Genomic DNA, 8,281 nt, shown 5'->3' with positions numbered 1-8,281 from the left:
AAACAAACCACAGAGAGGCTACGATACAACACAGGCAGAGGGAGGATACTTACATATCTTTCTGCCTCCTTTTCTTTGTTATTTTGAGCAACACAAACAAATTCCATGTTTGGATTGATCTGTCGCTCTCACTCACGTCTGCATCACCTCAAACCTCCAGAAGGAAACAAGAAAATATGTTTTTTTAACGAGTTTTGGGTGAAACAACCTTTTTTTAGAACAGAATCGCCCCCATATCCAGTTTTAGATGTTAAAGTAAGAGATTATATGTTATTTGTTCACTGTGACATTTATTGAATACAATGAAATAAATGTTTAAGTTGAATAAATTCACAGATTAGTATTTACATCTAAGGTCTATCCCGGAGCTCCTCCGACAGTCAGTTTATTTAGTAAATCTCCATTTTGCTCCGACTATATTTAGATTAGGGGGTATTTATAATCCATCTTCCTGTTATATTCCCAGTCATACAGCATGTGGAGGTGTCAAGTATCTGCTGCCAGTGATTAAGCTCATCAGTATTCTCTTCCATATTTGGGTCACATACTCCCCATGTACTCTCTTAATTTGCATAATCACAGAAAACCATAACAAAACCCGCCTTTTTAGTACTTTTTCCTCCACTGCTGCAACATAGTGTGTTTGTGTGTGTTTGTGTGTGTTTGTGTGTGTTTGTGTGTGTTTGAACCTGTGTTTTCATTCATGGACTGAAATCATTTGTGTTTATTATCATGAGTACATAAAGGGAGCCATATAGGAGGGAACTGTGGTTGCTGTCGTGGGCTGATAAACACTGGATGTGGACTAATCTGTAATACACTATAGTCCAGCAACATGTAAAAACAATGCACTGAGCTATAAATACAGGCGAGCACTGCTATAATACAAATAATCAGGCTTAAATTTACAGAAGAGTGCTGTTTTTATTTGATTTTACTTATTTAAATCTGAATTTTAAAAGTTATAGAACTGTAATAAAAGTCATTATCTGTGAAATTACAGTAATTATTGCTGTTTTCACTGATAAACACTGTATTTGGACAGTTTACTGATGCTTATACACTGATAAACAACATTTATTCAACATTTTTGTTGCGAAAACGTCCATAATTATACAAGATATCTGTCAGTTAACAAACAAATCCATGTAAAAAACAGATTTATATAATTTTAGAAATGTATTAACGGTATTAAACTTGAATTTAACATTTGGATATATTAAATAAACAGTAAATATCTGTGAAAAAAATATAGATTTACAAATATATTTTAATATTTTTATGTGAATAAAGGAAATGTTTTTGTCATTGTAATTTACTATTATTGTAATTTCTTTAATATTTCCATGTATTTAAAAAAATATGTAAAATAAACGTTTTTACAGTGTAAATATTATTATTTTTAAAGCACACTTGAAGCTAAATGTTGCTCGCCAGCACTTTGAATTATGTTTTATTCATATTTCCGTAAATGTATTCAGATGAACCATTGAAAAACTCTCCAGATCTGATACAACTGATGCTAGCAGCATCTATGCTAACCTCATTAGCAGCTGCCATTGTTGTTTTTGTCACTTCTCAGGGTTAAATCCACTCCTGTAGCTAATGTCGTAGCTGCCAGCTGATCGGTCCGAACCGCTGTGGCCGTCAGATAAGACTCAACAATCAATGATCTGTTATCCAGAATGACGGACTCCGCCTTTAACCAGCAGTGTCTGCCTGACTGATGCTGCCGACACATTAAAGGGAAACAACAGTGGAGCCAGTGTCGTTCCCTGAGGAACTCCCATATCTGAAGATAACATTAAGAAGAATCTATATTTGAGAACTGCTTGTTATCTTAAGATCTGAAGTTGTGAGGACACGACAACAGTTTGATATCTGGAGATAATAAAATAATAATTGATGTTACGATAACGGACCCAAAGGAAGCTGCCAAAGTTTTAGAAACCCAGTTACATCCTGATCAGCTTTGAAGCTTAATTGCTTCTTAATTGCCTTTTTTATTAACAATGAAAATCCCTCTGACATTATATTGTTTGACTTTGCTCTGATTTCAGTGTCATTCATGTCTTTATTCGGGTCCCTTCCGTCTCATGTAACTCCCTCTTTGTTCTGTCAGCTCTGTACCGCCGATGGCTTTGGCGGCCAAAAAGACAAAGACTCTTTCTCTGAAATTCCTCCCCACAGAGTTTAGTACCAGCTTTGCATATAAATTTGTTTGCTAGTAAATCTTCCCTCCAGGACGTCTTTCTGACTCCGACGCCTCAGCGGGAGCCGTCACAAGGCGAGAAACAGGAGACTCTCCGGAGTTTGACAGAGTTAGTATTAAAATTTAAATCCAACGTTGTCCTTCAAAACACCTTTCTGATTTATTTATCACTGTGGATTTACTTTATTTAATTTAAAGAAATATATTTATATGATAAAGTCAATCAAAAGCCAGATTTATACTTGATAACTCCTTATTAGTCCCACTTGGTGTTTAAAGACTGAAACATTATTAATAAAGTGAATAAAACACAGTTGAGAGAGAGTGAAGGATTCTTTATCTCTTTTAAAATCATCACATTTAAAAACACTTTAGGTTTATTTTGTTTGAGCTGCTGATTTATAACATAATAACATATTTAATTTAATATCTATAAGCAGCTGTCTGGGTGTCAGAGTCAGATATCAGCTGTCAATCAGCTGCAGTGGTCAAACTCCGGCCAGCAGATGTCAGGATTTCACAACTTTACTTTACTGAGAGCCTCTGACAGGAAACTCTTTTTAATCTTTTTATTTTGTCTCTTCGTGAGTTTCCATCTCAAGATAAATCCGATTATGTTTATTTTGTGCCAGAAACTAAACCTTTGATTTTCTTTCTGGGGTTTTCCATCCTGATCCTAAAATATAAAACACTGCGGGCTGATGGCGTCCTACAGGATCAGGATCTATTATTAGTTGTTGACCAGTTAGTAATAAAATCCACATATATCAGACAATAATTATAGAAACATATTAAAGTTCTAATCTGTAACATTTCCTCATTAAACAGTGTATAAACACTGGAGTTATGTTCTATAAATATATTATTCATTCTAAATAACATGTAATGTAATGGTTACTTTTGCGATTATTGTTATTATTGTTATTATTTTTTATTCTACTATTACTATATCTATTTGACTTCTTCTCACTTTTATTTCACCTCCTGAAATGTTTTTAATCCTGGTTCCAGCCATGTAAGGCACTTAAATAAAGTTTATTGTTATTATTATAAAACGTAGTATTATTATTATTAAAAAAAATTACATTTTCAACACAGTAAACACACAATAATGCTCAGAAATGTTTTTAATACCATCAACATCAGACATTTTGTTTTTAAAATACTAAAACCATTATTTATTCTATGATTTTATTGTTAAATATTAATTCTGTGACAAATTAAAAATCCCATCTGAAAATAAACAGGATCCCAGAAGCCTCGATTTAATTTTAAAAAATCACCTTTTTCCACCTTAAATCCAGGAAGCTGCAGACTGACTCATATTGAGGATTTTCAGCTTCACAGAGCAGCGGCTTAACCCGAGTTCACTGCAGGTGAGACGCAGTCAGAATAATAAAACCACAACAACAAAACTCGTTCCAGGAAACCGAAGAGGAAAAAGATTTATTCAGAAAACCAGAGAGCTTCAGTCAGAGCGGGAGAGGATTCACATCTGAGAACAGGTCGTCTGCTTCATCCTCAGCAGTGGAAAAATAATTAATGTTAAAAGTACTAATATAAAAATACTCTAATATAGTGCATTCAGAGCTTTACTTAAAGTGTTTATATGTTGTGTTGATTCTGGCGGCCCCTGTGGACAAAAGCGGTACTGTATGTAAAGTAAAGTACTCTTACAGTAAAAATGTTCCCTGTCAGTGTTTTACTATTATATCTACTATATTTACTATAATATTTTTTATATTTATTTAGATGTTTAAGGTGAAGCTCTTTTTTTTATTCCTATTTTTGCTAAACCAGTTTATATTACAAAACATAACAATTTTTTTGGGAGGGGTAAAGCACAAAATGAAAAGCATGTCTGCGGGAGACCTTGAGAGGAAATAGTATTAAAAAATAATAATGTTTTTATATTATTTATATATGTTCGGTGGCTTAGTCTGTACAAAATATATCATAGCTATAATTTAGTTGATTTTTTTTCTGACTTTTTAAATCAAATTTGTTTCTAATTTATATATATGTGTGTTTTCACAAGTAGCTTAAAGGAACTACAGCCTGAATTTAAAAATACTTTAAGGACATTAAGGAGACCCAGAAAAATCTAATCACTAATAACAATCACATATATTGATATTTGATAAGATGAGGTATATTAAGATGTAACTTTATTGATCCCCCCTAGTAAAGACAGAGTATAAAATACAATAATATATAATAAAATAAATATATATATAATATAATAAAAAAATATATAATATAATAAAATACAAAAGAATATAATAAAATAAAAATATTATAATTAAAATAAATTAAATTAAAAGTAAATGAGTGAATAAATTAAAACAAAAAAAAATTAAAGTCTAATTTTGTCACTCGGAGCCTCTGTACAAAAAGTTTGCAGAGCGCATGCGCAGTGCCGCCGCCCGCTTCCCAGCTGGCAGCTGTTTGAGGAAGTTAGGACCAACTCCTACCTGTCGGTTCGGCGGGTTTACCTGCTACAGGTGAGTGCTGGACCGCTTCACACTGCTCCTCACGACCACACTGGACCGGACTGAACCCCGTACCAAGCGCGGGAAGGTGAAACGATTACATTTAACCGTCTGATCGACTGATAATCGAAGGTTTTACGGATCAATCAATCAGCTCAGGTGTTGCTTATAAGCTAATTATAGCTCTTTACCTGTTTGTTAGCTGGCGTTTAACTCTGTGACGGTATGGAGGCTTTAAAAGGCTTATTTCAACTTGAATTAACTTGTCTTTATAATAATGATGATTATATTTAATAAGGTCGTTAATTAGCTTTAAATATCATAAACTGAAAGAGTTGTAGCTGCTGAAGTGAAAGTATTAAATACCACAGAGTATAAATACTATAAATAATAAATAATATTAGCAGCAGAATATACTTAAAGTTAAAATACTCATCGATAATTGGGTCAAAACCTTAATTAATTGAAATTAATCTAAATTATTGTGTTTAATTTGACACCAAACTGCAGCAGCAAGACTTCACAATATAATATTTATTTCTAAAAATGGTGTTTTTAAAGTCTTATTTCAAGGTCAGTTAACTTTTGTTGTTTAATTCTAATATTTAATAAGTTGTATATGTATAATATGTTAATTATCTTTAAATATCAGAAACTGAAGCTACTGAAGTAAAAGTAGAAATACTCAGTTACAAGTTAGAAAATAAGTAAAAAGTATTAAAGTGCTCATTAACACTCACTGTGGAGCATTTTCACAAAAACCTTATTTTGGTTGATTTTTACTCTTTAATTATGTTGAAAAATCTATTTTAACAGATTAAAGTCCACAAAATGATGATTTTTGATGATTTTAAAATTTTTCCTTTAGTTGAAAATTTGTTTGTTTATAATTTCTACAATAATTGTGAATCATATCTGTTATAATATAAAACATCAATATATATTTAATAATAATTTAATAATGATTTTTTATTTAATTAACTGTATAATCAAAGAGTTTAATATCTTTTTATTCAAGTAAATAAATATAATTATTAAGTTGCCCACTTTAATTTTCTGTAAATAATGTGACAACATATAATTTATAACACAAAGATATGAATATAATTAGAAACTATTTCTTCACATAAACCTATTTAATAAAAGATTATGAACAATAATTTAATGAATATAGTTAGGGTTAATATAACCTATAATGTGTTTGTTCTCCACTGTAAGTTATTGTAATTATTATTAGTTATTTATTTGAATTTCACCAAAGGATCAATAACGTTTTAATGTCTGTCTGTAATAATACATCATCGTTTATTTGTGGAGTATATTTCGCATTAATAATCAGAATCTGCAGAAGCTGTCGAGTAAAGAGTATCTGTATATATTTATATATATTTATATAAAGTGTAGAAGTATAAAGAGTCTAGTAAATGTTACAAACACTGCGACTCTCTGGAGGTTTTAATCTATTATTTCCAGCTGATTACTGATTCAGGTTTTTCTTTCAGTCCGTCAGAAATGAGCTCGACATCAGATCTGGAGCAGTTGGCAGAGATAGGTGAGTTTATAAAAACCTCCTGATAATCAGAGAAATAATTTTCTTCCTCCCTCAGACTGTAAATAAAACAGTCTGTAGTCTCCCTGACGTCCCCCGGATGCGTCTGAGGAGCCGTTGTGAAGCTCTGGTCGGCTCCCAGATGATCCAGAAAAGGTCAAAGAGGTGGAACTCGATGTGGCCCTTAATTATACATAACTTTAAGTGTTAATATCATTTAAAAGTGTGAAGTTGTATAAAAATTCACCTGCTGTACAAAAGGCCAAAAGCACCCAGAGCCCAACTGCACCGGAGTGTGTGCTGCGTTCACTAAAACCCGCCTCCAGCTATTTTAGTTGTCTTTAGTCTGACTCATAGCTGTTGATGTCCAGTGTGATTTGTTACTTTAATTTTACGGCCGGTTCACACAGGGGCAATGCCAAACTGAGCGTGTGGGTAGTTAACTTTAGGGGGGGGCATTACAGCCTCACTGCGGGGCATCCACAGTGGTTTAATTCCTGCCCTGCTTTGTTTGTTCACCTTCAAAGAGTCCGGGATACTTCCTGCTGTGCACAGATGTGAGCTGGGAACAGATGTTGCCCAATCACCCCTCATTTCTTTATATTATTACCTTCCACTCACACAGTGTGAGCTGGTTCCAGTACTCAGTTATAGAAGCTCCTGAGCTGCACTCACTATAAATATATGGACATATATATAACTGTAGTCTTTAATAGCTGGAGATCTTTTTATACATATTTTATTTTAGTGGAAACATAAAAACTGAGCAGTTAAAACCTTCTAATATGTTTCTGAACACTCAGCTCTCTGAAACAGTTTGTACATGAACTGAACTTTACAAGCTTCATTATTAAGGTAATATTATTGGACCTGGTGAAGTGTGAACTCGTTTTACTTTCACTTTGTAAAAAGGGACTTTCTGATTCACTGAGTGAAGTCACAGCAGAGTTTGAGGCTCTCTGAAGCTTTAGTCAGGTCGCTGCGAGCGGATCATTTCCTGTCTGTTATCAGACCGACTGTTTATAGAAAACTTCCCTCAGTGCTGCAGAATAAACATCCACCCGCTCCACCCGCTCCACCCACTCTCTGATAATCTGTATTTTAGGAACAGTTAAACAGAGCAGATAAGGAAATGTTGGGTGTGTAGAGCGGGACTCTCTGATCCAGCTCATGTTTTTCCTTTAAATCAAAGATTATATGAGTCTGTTTTACTCTGAGCTTTCCTGTACAAACTGTAAATATTAAAGACTTCATTCATTAAACTGCATTCACGTTGTTGAAATGTTGTTATTCCTTTAAATTCTGACAGAACTTCAGCGGGAGGAAGAGGAGGATGAGGAGGTGACAGACGGTCCGTCGGTTCCTCCCAGCGGCACCTTCAGTCCCGATCCTTCTCACCCGTATTACGACGTCGCTCGACACGGCATCATCCAGGTCTGCGGTCAGTAGCCCCGAAAACCTTTTTACACTATAAATCAACAAACGTTCAGCCTCTTTTAGCTCCTCGTTTTGGTTTTGTGGCTCATTTCCTGTTGGGCTCGTACTCTGCGATCAGACGAGCTCTGATACGAACAGCTTCCTCTCATTCTTATCACAAAGCTCCTTTCGGCTTTGAAACGTTTTCAACAATCTGTTAACTAATAATGTGTTTATATAAAGAGAAATCACAGGGTGTTGGCGGCTCTTATAAAGTCTAAATCTCCATTAAAGGTCCCAGTGGGAGGGATCTAGTGGCATCTAGTGGTGTAGTTGCAGATTACAACCCCCTCGCTTCACCCTGCCCTTCCAAGTGTGAAGGGAAAAGTACGGTGGCCGTTGAATGTGCAAAAAACACAACATGGAATACATTTTTCCTTCATATCCTTGTTGTTGTTGTTTTTGTCAGAACTAAAATAAATCTTTAGTTTCATTCTTAATGCTGTTAGTCTTAAATTTAAAGCTCCAGTTTATGATTTTGTGGCAAAAAACTGTGTGAAACAGGCGATTTAGAGCATTTGATGTGTCCTTTATAGGCTACTGTAGAAACAT

The 8,281-nt window shown here is 34.1% G+C and overlaps 1 long non-coding RNA gene across 1 annotated transcript; it reads left to right on the top strand.

Moving 5' to 3' along the window:
• Nucleotides 1–4,674: 4,674 nt before the first annotated feature.
• LOC118341257 lies at nucleotides 4,675–7,692 on the top strand. Its single transcript, XR_004797420.1, has 3 exons — nucleotides 4,675–4,792; nucleotides 6,207–6,256; nucleotides 7,563–7,692. It is a non-coding gene; the product is annotated as an uncharacterized LOC118341257 (long non-coding RNA).
• Nucleotides 7,693–8,281: the final 589 nt, after the last annotated feature.

The sequence above is a fragment of the Morone saxatilis genome, unplaced genomic scaffold (assembly GCF_004916995.1).
Source record: "Morone saxatilis isolate NCDOM2014 unplaced genomic scaffold, NCSU_SB_2.0 Contig10, whole genome shotgun sequence".
Taxonomy (NCBI): Eukaryota; Metazoa; Chordata; class Actinopteri; family Moronidae; genus Morone; species Morone saxatilis.
Note: the sequence above shows the minus strand (reverse complement) of the source record. Positions and strands in the feature narration are given on the sequence as shown.